The 22,960-nt window shown below is 41.3% G+C and overlaps 1 pseudogene across 1 annotated transcript; it reads right to left on the bottom strand.

The window, feature by feature from the left end:
- Positions 1–3,786: 3,786 nt before the first annotated feature.
- Positions 3,787–8,473, bottom strand: LOC309557491 (up-regulator of cell proliferation-like; annotated as a pseudogene). The gene has a single exon. The product of its transcript is annotated as an up-regulator of cell proliferation-like (transcript).
- Between the last annotated feature and the right edge of the window lie 14,487 nt (positions 8,474–22,960).

Genomic DNA, 22,960 nt, shown 5'->3' with positions numbered 1-22,960 from the left:
AAAAAAAAAAAAGGCCAGCCCAGGAAATGGCCCAATGACATTTGTTCATTTGCCCCATTCACACAGAATGAATGTACATGTACTTTCACTGGGCGAATTGCTAGGCACATTTATTATACGTACACCCCTTAGTGATCACAATATTATTTCTGTAGGTTGTAATGGAAGGACTGGATATCAGAACACAATGAGGGGATTTAGCAAAACTGGAGCAGACAGAATCTGGAGCAGCTGTGCATGGCAACCAATCAGCTTCTATCTTCAACTGGTTCAGTTAATTAAACTTTGAAAATAAAAGATAGAAGCTGATTGGTTGCCATGCACAGCTGTTCATGATTCTGTCTGCTCCAGATTTGATAATTTGTGAAATAAATGCAGAGCATGCCTAGACAGTGTCATGTTTGGAATCAAGTTCCTGAATATTATCCATTATGTTATCTATAGACTCAAGGGCAAGACTGCAAGTGGCCACAGTTCATAGGTTCCTAAAGGTATGCTGGATTTGTGGTAGAAATAATGGACTGAAGGATGTTTCATGAAACATGAAGTATTGGCTCCATTTTATGGCATAAATCAAAAAATCAAAAAATCATCAAAGTCACCATATTGAAAGCAGAAATGGAGATCGTCAGTCCGCACCCTGTAAAACTCAGTCTCATACAAATTACAAATTGTGCAAAAAGGTAAATCAGCGCAATTAAATATAATGTGGTATAGTGTTAAGACCCAATAATTTGGGGCACATAAAGAAAATACAGCAGCTATATAGAACCTCCTTCACTAACGGGAGAAATGAACTATAGACAAATATGTATACAGCGCTATATAAAATCAAATAAAGTGACAATGTGCATCATATAAATCAATAAACTCGCTTACAGTGCAATATATATTCCTCTTAGGTGCAATATATAATGTCAATAAAGTGCATTCAAAGTAAAGTGCATAAAAGTCCACTAAAATATAAATATAACCGTTGTTTAAAATTCAATAAAGTGCTTGATAGATGTTTCTATATAAAAGTAGGGGGTCTACCTACTGAGGAAGTCATGATGCGAAAGCACAAGACGCCACGCGTATAGGGGACGGAGACCTGGACGGACGAGCGGCGACCCACCAGCACGGCTCCCGACAGCTACTGTTTTTGGCGTGTACGGTCCGCACAAGCCCATTGTGCTGATTCATGTGAGTGCAATTCTACTTTGAATGTGAATCAATTAAAGGATAATAGCCGTGTACATTTAGATGCCTCATTATCTTTATTCACATATCATGTCCATGGAATGGTGAGAGATCGATCCAGGAAGTGGCATTTTTGAGGATTTAATGCTGGTTTAATGCTTCAGTGAGGTGAGAGGCCATCTGGTGGCTAAACGGTGGTGGTGTCACTTGCACTTTTATATGGAAACATCTATCAAGCACTTTATTGAATTTTAAACCACGGTTATATTTATATTTTAGTGGACTTTTATGCACTTTACTTTGAATGCACTTTATTGACATTATATATTGCACCTAAGAGGAATATATATTGCACTGTAAGCGAGTTTATTGATTTATATGATGCACATTGTCACTTTTTTTGATTTTATATAGCGCTGTATAAATATTTGTCTATCGTACAAATTACAGCCTATATAGTAGACATACAGCTGATCAATTGGGATGTCACCTTAATTCCAGAGAGTAGTCCCATTGGGTTAAAATAATGGGTGGCTGGGAGATAGACTATCATCAGGCTAGATGTAAATGAAGCTACCTGAGGGGACAGAGTCCGGGCTCACAAACTGGCTGATATATGAGGACTGTCCATATTGTTGACAATTAATTCTACTGGTAGGTTCCTCATCGAGTGTCCTCGGATGTGACGTTACAATATCAGCTGAAATGCCAGGCTGGGGCCACAAAGCGAAGCCGTGGTGGGACGATGGACACATCCTGAGGAAGCGTGCGTCACGCACGCGAAACGCGTTGACGTCACAAGCCGAAGTCCCGACCATCATCCATTGTCCTGCCACGGCTTCGCTTTGTGGCCCCAGCCTGGCATTTCAGCTGATATTGTAACATCACATCCGAGGACACTCGAGGACACACTTCCGGGTTACGGAGGTGAATGCGGTGCAGCTATACAGTGGGAGCAGACATCTATCCCGGGGCATCTCGGAAGCAGGCAATGCGATGTATCTTGTTGAGCACCACCTGAACTGTAACCTGAGCTACACTGGGACATCTGTACGTGGAGTCAGTCGGACTCATGGCGACCTTGAGGAGGAGAACTGGTAAGGCGATTCCTTTACTTTCTAGCCTGGGACTTTTCAATTGCTTTAACAGCTATGAGGAACCTACCAGTAGAATTAATTGTCAACAACATGGACAGTCCTCATATATCAGCCAGTTTGTGAGCCCGGACTCTGTCCCCTCAGGTAGCTTCATTTACATCTAGCCTGCTGATAGTCTATCTCCAAGCCACCCATTCTTTTAACCCAATGGGACTACTCTCTGGGATTAAGGTGACATCCCAATTGACCAGCTGTATGTCTACTATATAGGCTGTAATTCGTATGAGACTGAGTTTTACAGGGTGCGGACTGACGATCTCCATTTCTGCTTTCAATATGGTGACTTTGATGATTTCTTGATTTTTTGATTTATGCCATGAAATGGAGCCAATACTTCATGTTTCATGAAACATCCTTCAGTCCATTATTTCTACCACAAATCCAGCATACCTTTAGGAACCTATGAACTGTGGCCACTTGCAGTCTTGCCCTTGAGTCTATAGTTTACATAATGGATAATATTCAGGAACTTGATTCCAAACATGACACTGTCTAGGCATGGTCTGTATTTATTTCTGGAATAGGTAGCAGTGACTGGGAGTCATTTTGTGATGGGACACTCCCTATATCCAGCAATTTGTGCCTATTGTGGGTGATTGGAGGGGGTGGGACAATGGTGTGCGTATTGTCATCAATTTTTCTTGACACCCTCTCGGATCTTCAAGGTCTATATTCTACATTTTTTATACCAAGTAATTTTTTCTTGATCTTATATGTATTGTATTTTTTGTATACCAACACCAATAAAATTGTTAATTTTGCACTGTAACCTTGCGTGAGCCCCCATTAATGCAGCCTTTCCGAGATGGTACTTTACCACCTCATCCTTTCCTTTTTTGTCACATGTCCTCCTTGGTTGCTTAGGGTTCCCGGCCGCACACGCTGTTAGGTACTGATTTTTGATTTCTCCTTAGAAGACATTGCTTTTAGGAGTATTTTTTCTCTACCATTTGATAATTTGAAACTCCAATGTTGTTGGGGAAAGCAATCCTCTCCAGGACATCCCACATACATTACTAATATTTATCTAACGTTCTAAATCCCTTCCCTACTTCTGTTCTGTAGATACAGAGATTTTTTTTTTTAAGCACAAAAGATGAAATCCATTACCATGAGTGCTAAATAGAAGTTCTGTCTTATAATTGTAGTACAATAAAATATTCCTAGAGAGATATCAAATATGTAAAGCGACTTTAACATTTCCAGTGCAGTGCTAGGACTGTGATAGTCAATGAATACAACAATCACCTTGAATATGAATTGGAATGTTCTGGAATCTTCTAAGAGAAGCAATGAGCCCATTATATCATTGGGGGAATGAGAATTCTCATTCATTCTGTTCACACCCTGATTACTGTGGCCACGATGGTGAGGAAAATATTTTATATGTTTCTCCAATTTCAGAAAATCAATGAACGGTTGTAAATGATTTGCAGATAATAACTTGGATGAGGAATTACACGTTGTTGATGTGTCTTCTCTGTTTAGCTTTAGAACGCTTTCTTTAAGCTTTGCAGAGCTTCTTCTTTTGTGATGGATTTCCAGCCATGCAGTATTTCTGCTGGTTTTGCTTCGTATTCTTCAGCAAACTTCTCATTAAACCTCACAAAAATATATTTCCAGTAATCTGATGACTCAATGCTGGGATCTGGTTGTATGGCCCAATCTGGATAGTATGTACGATACTCCTTGTATGGGTGCCATTTCTCTTCTGTGTATGAATTTCTAAATTTAACATTAGATACAACAGCTGAACTATATATGTCAGTCATTAAGATTTCTGTATCCCTCCATCTGTACATCCCCAGTCCTTTGGGTCTATGAAAAGTAGCAAAGTGCTCCTTGTGTTCATCCCCTCCGGACTCACAGGGGACACCACAGAATGGACATTGCTTCCCACAGCCAGCAATCCTCCTGAACAATTCATCCTGAGGCTTCACCCTGGAGAGTACAGACTTTATATCCATAGATTGCAGCTCTGATAATACTTCTGTTTCTGTATCTTGGAGGAAGAGCTGAATGTCAGATGAAAATTGGCCAACATCAGCCGTGTTCTGGAAAGTGACCGCTTTCACCTCACTCTGTGGGATCACTAATTCTTCCTTTAGTATCTCACATACACTTTTCAGAAAATCTGAGACTGATGGACTTTTAATAGCATTGTCTTCACTAAGAGCGACTCTTATCTTTTTGTCCAGTGAAGAGAGCAGAACTTCTTGTAATGGTTTTAGGATTTGAGGGGTTGCATATGTTTCAGTGCGATTTAGTATCCAGGCTTTTGTATATTTCTCATATGATTGTGTATACTTTACATATTTCTGGAAGGACATTTCTTCCAGCAGCTCCTTCAGTAAAAAATCTTGAAAATATATTCTACTTCTGAATTTCTTGTCTGACCTTACTATTCCATCCACTATTTTCTGTCCAAGATGGAGAAAAATATATTTCATCATTGCTGGTTTTAGGCATTTCTCACAGAATTATTTGGCTTTAGTCTGACTTACATCTTTCTCTTGAAATATATTAACAAATGTGTCTAAATATCCAGACTTTAGTTTCTCCAAACGCAGTTTTGGATCATTTTCTCTAATGAATTTATCATGCATCTTCTGAAACTCTCTGGAAGCTTTTCCAAGAATGTGAATCTTGATTTCCAGTTCAAACTGAGTGGACAAATGAAGATTTCTGGACTGATTTTCAATCACTGTTGTAATCATATGAAGTAATTCCTGGCAGTAGTTGTCACAATAGCCCTCTCCAGTTTCCAACTTCCCTCTAATATATTGGTTACACTTATCTATAAGAGAATGAGCAAAATCATTTATTTGGTGAAAGAATTATTTTTCCTGCTCAAGACCAATTTTTTTTAAAGCTGTATCTTTCCATTTCTTCCACCATACACTCTCAATATATTTCTCTTCTATTTTGAAATCAGGTTGTTTGGTATCTGCCAAGTCCTTCACACCCAGTAATTGTTCATTTACAGCGGATCCTTTATTGCTCATGTCATTCATCAGCTGATCTAACATAGATTTACTGACAATGCGTGTTTTAAATGTTTCTATCTGTAGATCTGTCAGTGTCTTCTCCCACATTTTCCCAAAATCTCTCTTTAACTCTTCACCAGTCAGCTTTTTTCCCTTCTCTCGGCACTCTCTGAAGAGATCTCTAAATCTTTCTTCAATCAATTTCTGGGAATTATTTTGTATATTCTGAATCTTGAATTTTCCTTTCTGAATAGAAACCGCCTCATCCAACTTCACAAGAGAATTCCTTTTCAATTCCTCCTTCAGGGACATTATGCTCAGAACAAAATCTTGTTTGTATCTTTCTATCAAATGAACATTTTCATTTTCATTGTCAAAGTAGTTTTCCAGCAATTTCAACATTTCCCTTTCTCTAATAATCAACAAATTGTTGAGCTCATTCTTAAATTCGGAGCAAAGTTCATCACTTAGACTCTCTGCAGTCTGAGTCTCAATGTTTGTCTCTGTATGGATCAGCCACTCATAGACAGTTTTTCGGAACTCCCATTCCCACTGTGAGTATTGTATAGACAGTTTATTATAAGCTTCTGCCACCAGGCTGTTCCTGAAGCTGAATAGGAATTTCTCATGTTTTACAGCGTTCCATAAACTTTCTGTCCATGTTATAAAGTCAGGAATAGTTGAAGGCCTTGGCAGGGAATCTTTGCTTGTCATTAATTCTAATAAATACTTTTTTAATTCAGACACATGTTCACTGTACCCAGAATTTACTGGAGCCATTGGTGGGACCCCAAGCCAGAGTCCAGGAATGTACCAGTTGTCTTTCTCCAGGTTGTAGTTCATCACATCACTGAACGTTTTGATTTCACTTTTCTTTTCCATCTCTGCAGCTATTTTTGTCATTTCATTCAGCTGTTCCAGAAGTTTCTTCCTGTCTCTCATGTTGTTGTCATGAGCGGACACATCACTCACATTCTGATGTACAAACTGGCAGTTGGGTCTCTTTCCTATTTCTTTCATTCTAAGAAAAGCATGGACCACAATCTGTAAAATATCCTTCATTTCTGTTGTGTTTTCCATGGACATATTGATGATGGTGATATCACTCAACCCAACCACTAGTGTGGCCAGTTCATTGTCATGTTCATAACTGCCCTCCAAGGAAGCCAACTCTGGAGCTTTCAGCCCCTCAGTGTCAATGACCAGGATGAAGTCACAGCCCAGCTCCTCCTGGAAGTTCTCTTTCACATTAATAAGAGTCATGAAGGCTCCTCGTGCGCATCTTCCACTGGCCACCGGGAACTGCAGACCAAACATGGTGTTGAGAAGAGTGGATTTCCCTGTACTCTGCACTCCCAGCACAGTGATTACTCTCATTCTGCATTCTCTCCCAGTTTTGTTGTCCAGCTCATTTAGTACATCAGTTATCCACCGTAGAGGAATGTTGGAGGCATCTCCATCTATCAGCTCCAATGGGAAACCATTCAACAAGAGATCGGCAGCAATTCCCGGCAGTCTAATAAATTGTCTTTTGCTTTCAGCTATTTTTTTTTTTTCAGTCATGGAACATTCAGCTTCATAAAACTGTCCCATCTCGCGTAGGAAATGTTCAATTCCTAAAGAACTGTCAGAGATTTTCTGGTCTATTTGTCTGAGTTCTTTCTTATTATTCCGCATATTGTTACATTTAGAAAGATGATCTCTAGCAACTGAATCAAGTTTAAATTTCATCCATTTCAGAAAATATTTTTTCTCAGTCTCAGACAAATGAATGATTGCATCAATAAAGATCATTAAACCATGGGGAGGATCATATTTATATTGTTTCTCACGTAGTGAAATGCGTTTCTTTATCAGTTCATCTTGATATTGTTGAGTGTCTTTGCCGCATTGCTTTGTCATTCTGCAAAGTTCCTTTTCCACATTAGATAACTCTCTCCAGAGATCTCCCTGTAACTTCATAGTCTTCTTTTTGTACTCGGACACATCTGTTATTTCTTCTGTAATTTTCCTGGCATGTTCCTTGGCCTTCTGACATTCAGGAACTCTCTCATCCACTTGGATGTCCAATTCATGAATTTCTTTCCCAAGGTCTCTCATATTTTTTTCTTTTGGTGTACTGTTTAAGAAATTATTAATAGTACTTTGTATTCTTTTTACAAATGCTGCCTCGATTGCATTTATGATCACATTTGGTTTTTTGAACTTTAGCACTGGCATTAAATCCTGAAGGGTCTTCAGTGTCTGTGCACTCACAGTTTTGCCGGGACCAGGAGTAACAATGAAGTAATACTGGGTGTCAGTGGTAGGGAAGGATGATAACAGTGTGAATTCCCTCTGAGAAATTTCCTCAATAAATATAAACACAGCTGATGAAATTCTTGTCAGAAACGTGAACTGGTTCCAGTTGGTCTCCAGGTCTCCTCGTAGGTTGGTCATTGCGATGGGTTCTGGGAAAACATCAGACTTATCACAGGGAAAATACCAGGACATTTCCACCAGTCCATCAGATATTTCCCTCTTAATGTTCCCTCCAGCCATGTTGTCATGTATGAATAAGTTATTATGTAGCTGATCTGGATTAAGAACTTGGTTCAGGATTTTAGATTTGGATAATTTGTTTTTTCCCAATCTGACATAAGAGAAGATTGGCATGGAAATATTCACCACATTTTCTTCTCTGAATCCTTTGTTATGTGCTAATGACTGAGGTCTCCACTTCTTTACAACATCTCTCATTGCCCAAAGCATGAGGGTGCAGTGTGACCCCTCACCAGCAGGGAGCAGCAGAGGGACAGCAAACTGACACATGGACAATTTGGTTACAATCTCTTGTTGGAGAAAACTGTCTGAGCAATGCAGGAGGAGACACAGGACATCCAGGGGGTGAATAGAGGCAGACGAATTATCACCTGGAACTAAAAAATCATTAATTAGGTTATCATCATCATCATCGTATACATCAACACCAGTAGACTGATCTGTCTCAAGAAGAATGTCTCTTGCAGTCCTGTTTAAAGCCATGAGTTTCTTTAAGTAATTCCAGGGAAGATCCTCCACAGTTTTCGGTGATCCATCATGCACATTCTCTAAGCCAACACTCAGGATATCCTTCAGAGTCAATTTTGATTTCAGGTAATTATCCATATTCATTTTTTTTGCAAGCTGATGAAAAGTAGTCTTTCTGGTATAAAGTTCTGTAAGAGAAGAGATGTTTAATGTTATCTGTTTCTACATTACCATTCAGTCCACTTGCTAAGATGTAACCAACTGGAGAATACAGAAAAGTCAAGCAAGCTGCTACAACCACAGTAATCCATACAATGACAGTGAGGGCCAGATTTATGTGTGAATAGGGATTGTTTAACCACTTCTGGACCGGAAAAAGGTTTTCCCCCTTAATGACCAGGCCATTTTTTACGATTCGACACTGCGCTATTTTAACTGACAAGTGCACGGTCATACGACGCTGTACACAAATACAATTGATGACCTTTTTTTCCCACAAATAGAGATTTCTTTTGGTGGTATTTGGTCACCTCTGCAATTTTTATTTTTTACGCTATAAAAAAAAAAAGAGCGACAATCCTGGGGAAAAAAAAAAAAAAAAACAATATTTTTTACTTTCTGCTATAAAACATTCCCAATGAAAAAATTTTTAAATCACATGTTTTCATCAATTTGGGCCAATATGTGTTCTGTTACATATTTTTGGTAAAAAAAATCCCAATAAGTGTTTATTGCTTGGTTTGCGCAAATGTTATCACATCTACAAACTAGGAGAAAGATTTATGTCATTTTTATTTATTTATCTTTTCTACTAGTAATGGCAGAAAACAGCAATTTTTAGTGGAACTGTGACATTGCGGCGGACAGATTGGACCCTTGACTGACATTTTTGACACTTTTGGAGGTACCAGTGACATTATTACAGTAATCAGTGCTAAAAATATGCACTGTTACTGTAATGATGACATTGGCAGGGAAGGGGTTAACATCAGGGACAATCAAAGTTTGTTAAATGTGTCCAAAGGGGGTGCTCTCTAACTGTGTGGGGGATGGGCTTACTGAATGAACACAGAGAACTGTGTTCCTAAATAAGAGGATCCCTGTGTTCATTACTGACAGCGATGTGCTGTGTTTACAACGGCAGACCGCTGTTCTGTCCCTCTGGGGAGCGATGTCGGGTGCCCGGCGGACATCATGGCCGCTGGTCCCGCTGATTGGCTCCCCCTGTGGCCAATGGGCATGTGCGGGCATCCGGCTACGTGCGCCCCCCGCTAGCGGTCCCGCGAAACGACATACAGGTACGTCATTTCGCGGGACACAGCCGACCTGCTGCCGTATTTATACAGCAGCTGGTCAGCAAGCAGTTATAAAAATATTTTGATTACAATTGATATATTCCTTGATGTCCCCATGACAGTGAAAGATGCCTCAGATCTTTGGCTTTGGGATTGAAAAGCGCTGTCTACATTTCTGTGTATTTATCCAACTGCCCGAGTCAGCTTAGTTCTAGCTGAGCACAAACAGGAAACTTCTTCAGTAGGGTGCATATCATAGGCTTGTAGGGTACGGGTAGGGGTAGGTTGGTGGGTGGTTGTTCCTTGTTGGTTGCCAAGCAAGGGTCACATGAGAGATCAACCCCAGGGTGGGTTCTTCTGGGCTATGTTAGGCACTTTGGTTAGGGTAACTGCCTTACATACAGGGTACAATTACTTACTCTGACAAATAATTACAAATTCAAAAAATGCACCATGCCTCTTACTAAATACCTTGGACTGTCTACTTTCCAAAAAGGGTCATCTGGGGGATATTTCTACTGTCCTGGCGTTTTTGGGCCTCAAGAAAAGAGATAGAGAGCTCTTCAGTACATCAAAATTGATTAATTTTTAGATATATGCCATAGTTTGTGGACTCTATAACTTTCGCACAGACTAAATAATATACACCAGGGCCGGAGTGGGACTCATTTTCAGCCCTGGAGTTTCATGCCTTAGACCAGCCCACTTTACTTCACGACTCCCTATATTAAAATAATGTAATTGAAAACTCAGAATATAAGTTTGCAATGGCGCACTGTTCTCTACAGCCTTGCAATTCATTCAGGGAGAGAGAGAGAAGGTGGGGTGGAAAGAAAGAGGGAAGGACTGACCCCCCCCTACACTGACCCCCCTACACTGACCCCTTCACTGACCCCCCCCCTACATTGACCCCCTACACTGACACTCCCCTTAACTGAACCCTTACACTGACCCCCCTACATTGACCCCTTCACTGACACCTACACTGACCCCCCTTCACTAACATCTACATTGACACCCAACATTGAATTGACACCTACATTGACCCCCCTACACTGACACCTACTCTGAACCCTTACACTGACCCCCCTACATTGACCCCTTCACTGACACTTACACTGACCCCCCCCTACATTGAACCCCTACACTGACACCTACACTGAACCCCCTACATTGACCCCTTCACTGACCCCCCTACACTGACCCCCCCTACACTGACCCCCCCACATTAACACCTTCACTGACCCCTTCACTGACACCTACACTGACCCCCCCCCCCCCATCCCCCACATTGCAGCAGTGGCATCTGTAAACCTCTAGCTGTTTCCTCTGCAGCTTAAATGGCGGGAGTGAAGCTGTATTATGAGGCTCAGCAGCATGTTTTATTGCCCGCCAACTGCAAGTGTAAATGAGCCCATGGCTAGGTTCACACTGTTACAAGTGGTTGCATGTGGGACACATGGCACCTATTCCCACAACCACCTGCAGGAAAAATTCCCTGCTCTTTTACAGAAGTGCAAGGCTGCCATTTACTCCCACATATCTGAAAATGCAGCACATTTTTTGGTGCTGGAAATTGCACGGTGCTTTTGCACCATGCGATTTCTCTGCAGCTGCGTTTTCATAAAGGTGCAGGGACCTTTTTCCTGTGTTTGCTGCAGGTACAGTAACCCATTTAAATGAATCGGCTGCTGTGCTTGCACAAATGTGAGTCACAGCAAACACATTAGTGTGAACCTGATATAATAGTCACCTAAATGGAAAATACATACAGCAAGTTTCCTCCAACATATTTTACTTAATAGCACAAAGTCACTTTAAAAAATATTTCTGCTGAGTACTCCCCTATTTATCAATCCTATACACGGTGCTCAGATGAAAAGAGCAGAACATCACTGCATAGTACCTGTAATTCATCAGTGTTCTTGGGTTTAGTCTGGGCATCTTCTGTCTGCTTCTGTCCCCGTCTGTCAGCCCGCCCACCACCTGAATTGCTTTAGTATTCTTAGCTCTGCCAGGGATGTAGTCCCGACATTTTCTTCATCTTCTGCCGGCCTCCATCCCCGCCCACTGGCCCGCCCACCACGTACAGCACTTCCCTAGACCATTAACTACAGGTCTGATAGGAGGTGGGCAGAATATGCCGGGACTCAACCTGGATACAGAGCTAAGAATTCTAAAGCAATGCAGGTGGTGGACGGGCTTACGGGCAGGGACAGAAGCAGACAGAAGATGCAGAGACTAAACCCGAGCCCTAAGCATACAAAAGCCTTACAGGTGGTGTGCACATTATTAGCACTTCACCCCAGCTGTGCCCCCCCCCTTCCTACAATAAATTGTTCCACCCCTTGTACCGGCCCTGCACTTGACCAGCCCACCGGGAATTCTCCCAGTGCTCCCGATTAGCCAATCCGGGCCTGATATACACTGATTTGGGTTATTTTCACCAAAGAAATGTAACAGAATACATTTTGATCTAAATTTATGAAGAAAGATTATTTATATGCAAAATATTATAACAAACGAAGAAAAACACATTTTTTTTTTCAAAATTTAAGTTTATTTTAGTTTATTTAGCAAAAAGTAAAAAATCCAGTGGTGGTTAAATAGCAACAAAAGAAAACTCTAGTTGTGTAAACAAATTTAGTTTGGGTACAGTGTTGCATGAACACGCAATTGTCATTCAAAATGTGAGAGCACTGAAAGCTAAATATTGGCCTGGGCAGGAAGGGGGTAAAAGTGCCGGTATTGAAGTGGATATACAGTATATAATTGAAAATGTATCAATCCTGATGTACTGATGGCCTAACCCATATTTTGAAGACAGTATAACCATTCCCTAAATGACCCCTTTTTGGAAAGTAGACAATCCAAGGTATTTATCAAGAGGAATAGTGAGTTTTTTAAATTATTAGTTAAATCGTTTTTTGTAATTTGTGGTCACAATTTTTTAAGAAATTAAAAAAAAAATAAGAAATTAAACAATTTTGGGATTTGTTTCCACATTTTCTTTTTACATACTGTTGCCAGTGCAGTGCAGCATCACCATATGACTGGCGTGGCAGTGATCAGGGATACTGACTGGTGACAGTATGTAAAAAATAAAAATAACTTTTTTTGAATTTTGTAAACATTTTTTTTTTTAATTTTTCTTTTTTCTTTTTTCTTTACAATTTTTGTTCTTTGTTTTACATTTTTTTTCTGTTTATTGACCAGAGCAGAGTAGTGTCACTATAATGACACTGTACTGCGCTGAGAGGTGATCAGAATTTTTTTTACACTATGATTGCTTATAAAAGTGATGGTCAGTGTTATAAGCAATCGTTTTTATGAATGGCTGCCATTCATGTGCGATTGTGTACAATTGTGATAGCTGTGATTGGCCACAGCTATTATTGTAATAATGACACTGGCAGGGAAGGGGTTAAGCTAGTGGGTGATCAAAGGGTTAAATGTGAGCCTAGGGCAGTGTTTACTAACTGTGGGGGGAGGGGCTTGTGAAATGATCATAGAGACCTGTGATCCTATATAGAAGGATCACAGGGGCGCTCTGTGATCATTTTAGAGAGAAGAACGGTCAGCTGTGTTCACAACAGCTGCCTGTCCTTCTCTCTCAGTGGGGAGCGATCATGGGTGGCCGGTGGCAATCGCGACCGCCGTCCCCGTGCATCGGCATCCACAGCACCATGCCATGCGTGTGACCAACGTAGTACTACGTTGGTTCACGAACCCGAGCCTTACTGCGGCAGGTGGTCGGCAAGTGGTTAAAATGTAAATATAGGCAAAACTTTTATTTTCTTTTTGGATGGAGCGGGGGGGGGGGGGGTTATCACCCTATCATGTTTTTATTTTTTTGTCCCACCATCTGCATCCTATTGTGGAGATTTCCCTTTCTTGGGGACCCCAGGTCACCAGAACTAGTGTTCTCATTGGAAGATTTCAACCAAGTATAACTAAAGATAAAGTATAACTAAAGATTATTCGGGAAAAAAAAAAAAAAAAACTTTGTGGTCTGTGCCCCCCTTAGGGAGATTCATCCTCTCGGTTTGTCCTGTTTACTATTATCATTAAAAGTGAAGGTAAAGAGAAGAAAATCAAAAATTTTCTTTTCTTTACCTTCACTTTTAATGATAATAGTAAACAGGACAAACAGAGAGGATGAATCTCCCTAAGGGGGGCACAGACCGCAAAGTTTTTTTTTTTTTTTTTTTTTTCGAATAATCTTTAGTTATACTTTATTATAAAAAAAAGGTTCTGAAAAATACAGCAATCACAATGAAAGTAGGGGAAAAAACTGTTGATACGTTTAAGGTTGAACTAATGCTTACTTATAATGCATCCATAACACATTGCGTTATGAGTAAGCGTTAGTTCAGCATGGAATGTATCAAAAGTTTTTCCCCTACTTTCACTGTGATTAAACTTTTTGTATATTAGAGGTGGTTACTGGAGTGCAGATGTCCAGCCTAGTAACCATAGGTGTGCGCAGGAGTGCGCTACGTACAGTGTGTAGAGTTCATGAATGAGTTTCATAACGAGTGCAGAGTTCAGGAGTGCGCTACTTACAGTGTGCAGAGTACAGGAATGAGTTACATAAGGAGTGCAGAGTTCAGGAGTGCGCTACTTACAGTGTGCAGAGTACAGGAATGAGTTACATAAGGAGTGCAGAGTTCAGGAGTGCGCTACATACAGTGTGCAGAGTTCAGGAGTAAGCTAAGTACAGAGTTCAGGGTGTACTACATGCAGAGTGCAAAATTCAGGGTGTGCTACATACTGAGTGCAGAGCCCAGGGTATGCTACGCACAGAGTGTGGGGTCCAGGAGTGCCACATTTTGGCTGAAAAAAAAAGCCCTGAGCAAAAATATACAATGCAATACTGTCTGCAGCCATAAATGATACCACCACAGCACCTGTAATCATCATTATCATGCTGTTGATCACACTGTACTGCATGTGACTGTATATAAGTTGTACAGTGTGATCTTTAGCATGATAATGATGATCACAGGTGCTGTGGTTGTATAATTCATGGCTGCACTATATACAATTATTACTTCTGTCAAAAGTTGTAACAGTATAGCAAACACTGCAGCCCCACATCAGAGTTGCTTCTTCCCACACCAAGACAGGAAGCCCATGGGATGAATTTGAAGGGAAGGACAATGCACTTTGTGTACCCATTGGCTGAGGAGACAGCGGCACCGCCCCCTGCTGCCTTCTCAGCCAATAGGTAGCTGAAGCTCATGAGAAGTGCCTTCCTCCCTCCCTCCTGGCATCATACGGGACCTCTTGAGTAGCGACTTGTTGCTTTACAATGCGGGCACATCGGGAACAAATGTATTTTCTTCTGGTATCCAACGTCCCAGCAAGGCCCTGCCTGTCAGCCTCATAGATGAGACAGGTGGTCTACACAAGCCTAGCTGCTGTGGAATTGAACAATTCTCTGGGGGGGGGGGGGTTGGACCCCCTGACCCCCCCCCCCCTTATCTATGCCCCTGCTCAGGCCTCACCTTACTGCTGTAAGAAAACAGCATGAGTGTATGCTCTTAATGTTGGTCTTTCCCTTTCAGTTGCTCTATATAATATATATTCCTTCTGCGCTCCTCCTCCTTCATTCTTTATAAAACGCTTGGTATATATAGATGAAAATAGGGACTGCATAGTGTATTATCATTTAAAAAAGGTTTATTAATAGCAGCTGAGTACTTACCTTAAAAACAATGTAAACAATACAGACATCCACGAGCGCCGTGCTCGTCTCCGCGTTACTTCCAGTATGCCTCTGCCCTACGCGTATTGCCACAGTCACTATTGATAAACTATTTATATACTGATGCAGGGTGGCTCGGCTGTGCGAACTGACGTATAGGTATGTCGGTTGGTGGGAGCGCCCCCATTAGTCAGCGGGGAAGCTGATCCATGGGGCTTCCGGCAATTGCCATCGCTCCCCATGGAGAGAGAACAGCGGTCTGCTGTTGTAAACACAGCAGACCGTTGTTCTCTCTGGAATGAGCACAGCGCCTGTGATCCTCCTATTTAGGAACACAGATATCTGTGTTGAGTGCACAAGCCCATCCCTCTGACAGTTAGAAAGCACACCCTGGGCTCCCACTTCACCCTTTGATCACCCCTAGGTTAACCCCTTCCCTGCCAGTGTCATTATTACAGTGACAGTGCATATTTTTAGCACTGATTACTGTAGTAATGTCATTGGTCCCCCCAAAAGTGTAAGTTACGTAAGTAAGTAGTGTCAGTTAGGGGTCCGATCTGTCTGCCGCAATGTCGCAGTCCCGCAAAAAATCGCAGATCGCCACAATTACTAGTAAAACAAATAAATAAATAAAGATGACATAAGACATTACCCTAGTTTGTAAACGCGATAACTTTTGCGCAAACCAAACAAAATACGCTTATTGGGATTTTTTTTTTACCAAAAATATGTAGCAGAATACAAATTGGCCTAAAATTATGAAAAATTTAGATTTTTACCATTTTTTTATAGCAGAAAGTGAAAAATATGTATATATGTTTTTCAGAATTGTCGCTCTTTTTTGTTTATAGAGCAAAAAATAAACAGCACACAGGTGATCAAATACCACCAAAAGAAAACTCTATATGTGGGGAAAAAAGGACATCAATATATATATATATATATATATATATATATATATATATATATTTATTTGGGAACAGCCTTGCACGACCGCAAAATTGTCCATTAACCACTTGCCGCCCACCCTATAGCGGATTGACGGCGGCAAAGTGGTTGTATTATCCTGACTGGCCGTCATATGATGTCAAGCAGGATAAAGCTTTCTGCATGCCCCCGGGGTGCGCACAGAGCGGCGATCGGTGCTGCGGTGTGTGTCACTCTAACACACCGCATCTTTCATCTCGGTAAAGAGTCTATGACGTAGGTTCTTTACCATGTGACCAGCTGTGTCCAATCACAGCTGGTCACATAGTAAATAGGAAGAGCTGTTGATTGGCTGTTCTCCTGACAGGCACATGTAGAGGAGAACCGATCTGCAGCTCTCCTGACAGGGGGGGGGGGGGACCTGTGCTGGTAATCAGAGCATTGATTACCTGTGCAGACCCTTTGGGGGGTGCCACTAGAGCCATCAGAGATGCCCACCCATCACCACCAGGGATGCCCACCCATGACCACCAGGGATGCCCACCCATGGCCACCAGGGATGGCAATCAGGGCTCAGGGGACCCTTTCAGTGCCCTCCCCATCAGAGCTGCCCATGATTGCCAACTATCAGTGCTGCCCACCAGTGCCCATTATTGCAATCTATCAGTGCCGCCCACCAGTGCCCATTTTTGCCCACCAGTGCCACCTATCAGTTCCAGATCAGTGCCGCCTATCAGTGCCCATCAGTGCTGCCTATCAGGCCACCTATCAGTGCCCATCAGTGCTGCATATTAGTGCCACCCCATCAGTGCCTCCTCATCAGTGCCTGTCAGTGCGGTCTTATCGGTACAGGAAAAAAGGTATCTATTTACAAAATTTTATAACATAAACAAAAAAACGTTTTTTTTTTTAACTTTTCAGTCTTTTTTTATTTGTGTAGCAAAAAAGAAAAAACCTTGCGGTGATCAAATATCACCAAAAGAAAGCTCTATTTGTGGGGGGAAAAAAATTTGGTTTAGGTACAGTGTTGCATGACCGCGCAATTGTCATTAAAAATGCAACAGTGCTAAAAGTTGAAAATTGGCCTGGGCAGGAAGGGGGAAAAGTGCCCTGTATTGAAGTGGTTAAGGTAATGCAGTGCTGAATCACAAAAAAATGGCCTGGTCATTAGGGGGTAAAACCTTCAGGTCCAAAAGTGATATCTGTGCTTATCTCGCATATGTGTTTTTGCACCACTGTTTAGTATCATTTACATTTTTGGTGGTAGTTTTGTGTTTAATATACTTTTGCATTTTTTGCACTTTTGTCAAGCATTGTCTTTAGTATATGAATTACTGTGTTTGATATTATTGCACCACTGTTCAATATTATTTCTAATTTCATGGTATTTCTGAGGTAATTACACTTTTGCATTTTTTGTCTAGCACTGTCCACAGTATATTATTTCATTTGTTGTTTTTTGTCAACCGATATTTTACATATTTATTTACAGAGATGTATAGTAACTAAGTAGAACTACTTCACTACTGTACTTAAGTATCGAAAGGCGGTATCTGTACTTTCCTACAGTAGTAATTTTTTTCTCCTACTTCCACTTTTACTTCACTACATTTTTTCGATGATTTCAATACTTCTACTCTGATATTTTTTTTTTGTGCTGCATAGTTACTCGTTACAATTATAAAAATTACCACTGCCAGAACAGTAGATGGAAGGTTTCATGAAGCTCAAAACATGTGTATTATCAGCGCATACGAAAATAAATGCTACTGTATGTATAAATAAAAGCTGTATTTGAAATAATAAAAAACAATATGATGTTCAAACTTTTTACTTCTTTCTTTAATAACTACATAACACAGTACTTGTACTTTTACTTTCAATACTTGAGTAGCAATTTTTTTTTTCAAAACTACTGGTACTTTTACTTTCAGTACTTGAGTAGCAACATTTTTAAAAAAACTACTTGCAATACTTAAGTACAAAAAATGTTGAATACTTTAGTACTTCTACTCAAGTCACTTTTTTGATCGAGCACTTCCACTTCTACTCAAGTCACTTTTTGATCGAGCACTTGTACTTTTACTCAAGTATGGGTTTCGAGTACTTTATACAACTCTGTTTATTTAGGAGATTTTGTTGCTACAACATTATGCCTTATTGGGTGGAATATATTCTGGTTATATGCACATTTTTAACTAGCGCAGCACCCTTTTCTTTAACTTTTTCGTCATGATGTTGTATTGCTTTATTTCAACTTATTTCTCTTGAATTTAATTTTGGTTAAAAAACATTTTCATGTATTGTTTGGAGGACTTTATTTGATCACGATATTTATAGAATGATTTATTGTGCATGAATTTTCACAGTGAAGAATATTTGATATTATTGAAACAGCGCATATTGTTTTTTTTATATCATTTAGGGGGTTATATTTATTTATAGCTGCTGGTATTTGTAGAAGAATAAGTTATTTTGTTTAGTTTGGCAATATCATTTTCGCCCAATTTATTGTAGCACTGCCCCCTTGAGGGCTGCTGGTTGATGGGTGTTCCTCAGCACTCCTATGACCCTGTGAACCGTCCAGCCCACCTGACACTCTAGGTTCTGACATTGTGTATATACCTTTAAGAACACACTGACACCATATAAATGAGTTTTGAACTTTTACTTAGTTAATAAATTGACAACCGAATCCCACCAATATCAGTGGGGTTCAACAAGACTGACCCAAGACTGACCCAAAATAACCAAAACAATGAATTGCAATATCAAAGGACAATGTTAGAACAACTCCCTATTATAATAATGCAATATTCAGATTAAAGGAGGACTCCGAACTATTGTTGTACTTTTAATATCCTAACCAGCAATACTGCAATTAAATAGAACGTGTCCCCTTAAAGAAGTAGTAAATATCAAAAACCCTACCTTAGAAAGGCCTTGCTATATCTTCACTGGCAGTTGGAGCTCTTAAACACTTTGCAAGGTGATTATAAAATAGTAGGAAAATCAAATGTTAATTTGTAATCCTATAGGAAGTGATGTATATTGCGGTGTCTGCAGTCAGTGTGTAGATGAAAAAGTTATACTTGCGATCAGAACCCAACACATGCACCCTGTCTCCTGGATGTCCATCTGTGATGGCCCTTTAAGATAGGCGATGTGCTCTCCCATGCTCCTGCGTCTGGAAACGAGTGGTGCTCTGCCTCCTCAGGCTGTCCGGCTGGCCTTCACTCACTTCCTCTTCAGCTATACTGTGATAGAGTTCACAATACTGCGATCAGCATCTTCTCCACTGAGGATGAGTTCCACAAACAGGTCAGGCCTCGTGCACTAGGCCACAGCTTAAGCCAGTCCTTCACACACGACAGGCTGATGTGCACTCACTGAGTCCCGGAAGCAAGAGAGCCTCACACTGTGGAGCAGATAGATTTATAGTCTCTCCCATGGTCCTTTGCTTCCCCGTTGCTCCCTGGGAGAACAGTTTTCTCAGCAATCCAGATAGCAGTCTGCTATCAATTCAGAACACTATCTCCCACAATCCAGTTCTTCTACATAATGTGAGGGGCCGATCTCCTCTTAAAGCAGACTTAAAGAGGCACACAGACGACTCCAACAATAACGATAAGTAAATATAAATATATATATATATCCTAGTAGTCCGATCCTGGCTACATTCTCCCCCCCACTTGAAAGTCTTTGGTCCCTGAAGATGGAGGAACCTTCTCTAAGGTAAACCTATTGTATATCAGTCCAAAAAAAGAGAGCTGAAACAATAACTTCACTAACGGGAACTTACAATAGCTAATAACTTACTGATAGAAGAACTTTCAGATAACAAACTATAAAAGTATCAGAAAATTTTGATTCTTCCTCACAGCAGGCCAATAATAAGTTAGTGGCTGACCTAGTAGTGTCAGATGGTGGAGCAGGGTCATCCTGTATCAAAAGCTCGGTAGAAGAGGCTAGTGCTTGACTAGAACATTGAGTAGTTGCAATGAGTTCATCTGAACTCTCCCCAAGGGTGTTGTATGTAAGTCTCTTCTTAGGTGGATGAATTTCCCTTCGAAGTCTGGAACACACATTCTCTGCAGACTCAGATTCATGTCCTTGGCTCCAAAAACTACACCCAGGTTGTGGTTTTTCCAAACTATTAGGGATAACTTCACTGTCTTTTAACGGTAGCAATATCAAACTTTGGGTGGTTCAACTCAATTCTCTTCAGTACTGGATGGCTCAGAGCTAGCCACTGGAGGTAGAATCTGAGTCCCCTCAACACCCGGTGGTTCAAAGTGTTCAGTAGATTCCGACTCAACCCCTACAATTCTTCTTTCAGGAGATGATGTGGGTCTCCTCACTTCCTCCATCTGCAACATCTGAACATCTTCCACTGCAGGCTGAAAAACTTTAAAGGTATCTTCCTGTGAAGGGACCCATAACCAGTCAAGAGTAATTTCTTCCTCATCCCTATCCTCCTCCCTCTCTTCTGTGGCTGGGCACCTTGGCATCTGCCGAGTACTGGACCGTAAATTAGGAGGGCGACGTACATCAGGACAAGGGGCTGTGGATACTCAAATAGCATTCGAAATTGGTAAAAGGTGATTCTGATGCCATGTCTTTACTGGACCAGTCTTGCCTTCAGGACGAATCTGATACACAGGTAAGCCAGGCAGCCTTTTACAGATGATGTAGGGTTGAAAGCGCCAACGATCGGCCAGGTTATGTTTTCCTGGCACTCCTAGATTCTGTAACAGTACCCAATCTCCAGGCTGTAGATCTTGAATTCTCACCTTCAAATAAAAGTTATTGTTACGTTTATCCCTTGCGGCAGACGGTTCTAAGGCTTTCTCATAGGCCAACATTAAATTTCTCCTGTGTCTGTCCACATAGCCACGATAGGAAGTCTGAGAAGTATGATCAGAAGATGTCCCAAAAGCTAAGTCCACTGGTAATCGAGCCTCTCTCCCAAACATCAGTCCATAAGGGGAATATCCAGTAGAGTCATTCATGGTACTGTTGTAGGGTGCACCAGAGCAGCGATGTGATCACTCAAATGTTGTTTCTTCTCCAGAGGTAAAGTCCCCAACATGTTCAATAGGGTACAGTTAAACCTCTCAGGTTGTGGATCCCCCTGAGGGTGATATGGAGTAGTTCTGGACTTCTGTATGCTCAGCAATTCACAAAGTCGTCGTATCAGCCTACTCTCAAAGTCCTGACCTTGATCTGAATGGATGCGTTGAGGTACACCATAATGAATAAAAAACTTTTCCACAAGAATCTTAGCAACTGTACTAGCTTGCTGGTCTTGAATCTGGAAAGCTTGAGCATACATACCTAGTAAAATGATCAGTAACAACCAGGACATTACTACGCCCACCCAAGTCAGGTACAAGACACAGAAAGTCAATGTACACCAACTCCATTGGTCCTTGACTTCTTAGGTGGCCCATTGGAGCAGTTCTGCTAGGCAACGTCTTCCTCTGAATACATTAGAAACAAGAATGACATCAACTTTTAACTTCCTTTCTCTTAAAGGTTTGATCTGTTCCCACGTGTCCATGATCATTGTGGAGGGCAGCACAGTCAGTTGGTGCTTTTCTGGTAGGAACAACTGTTGAACTCTGTCCGCTTCTTCCACAGGACACATCTGATACACAATTCCATCTTCCAGTTTCGGCCGGTCCCAATCCTTATAGACCCCTCTAGCACCTCCAATCGGACTATTCAACAGGATTTTGGGGTCTCCCGAAGTCAATGCTGTTTTTACTAAAGAACACAGAGGATCCTCCCGCTGATCCTTCCTCAAATCCCCCTTTGTCAACTGAGGAAGCTCCTGACTTCGTTCTTGTGTCAGATCACAGTAACAACATGGCACTCCAGCTGGGGAGACTCCAACAGCTTCAGCTCCTGTAGCTTCCCTATGTCGGTACTCCACTCCTTGACATACAGCTTGAACTCCCTCAGGCATCAAATGTCTCTAGAATCTCCATTAGGGGCATAGGGTCTTCTGGATAAGGCATCTGTATCCAAATTCTCTTTTCCTGGCTGGTACTTCAAGCTGAATTGGAACTCGAACAAAGCAGCCAACCACCAATGCCCAGTGGCATCCAGTTTAGCAGTAGATAACAGGTCAGAGGGTTATTGTCCGTCTTCACCACAAAGGAAGCTCCATACAAGTAGTTTCGCAACTTGAGAGCTAGAAACTCCAATTTGTGTGTCGGATAGTTCTTCTCAGAAAATGTAAGACTGCGGCTCACATAAGCCACTGGACCAGGTTTTCCTGCAGTCTCTTGATACAACACTCCACCAAGACCATCTCTACTGGCATCCACATGTAACTCATATGGCTTTGAGGGGTCAGCATACGCCAAAACTGGGGCTTGCGTGAGGATTTCTTTCAAATGTTTAAAAGCCTGTTCACACTTTTGAGTCCACTGATCCTGATTAGGTTCACGCGGCTTTCTAGGTCCCATGGACCGTGACTCTTCACCCCCTTCATTTTGTAATAATTAATTTAAGGGTCTTGCAATTTGTGCAAAAATTTTCACAAATCTTTGATAATAAGAACAGAATCCGAGGAAGGACCTCATCTCAGTCACTGTCCTGGGCCTAGGACAAATAGCGACGGCCTCCAACTTCTGGGGATCAGTAGCCACCCCGTCTGCTGAGACCACATGCCCCAAGTAGGTG

The sequence above is a fragment of the Pelophylax lessonae genome (genome assembly GCF_965119305.1).
Source record: "Pelophylax lessonae genome assembly, chromosome: 6".
In the NCBI taxonomy this organism is placed as follows: domain Eukaryota; kingdom Metazoa; phylum Chordata; class Amphibia; order Anura; family Ranidae; genus Pelophylax; species Pelophylax lessonae.
Note: the sequence above shows the minus strand (reverse complement) of the source record. Positions and strands in the feature narration are given on the sequence as shown.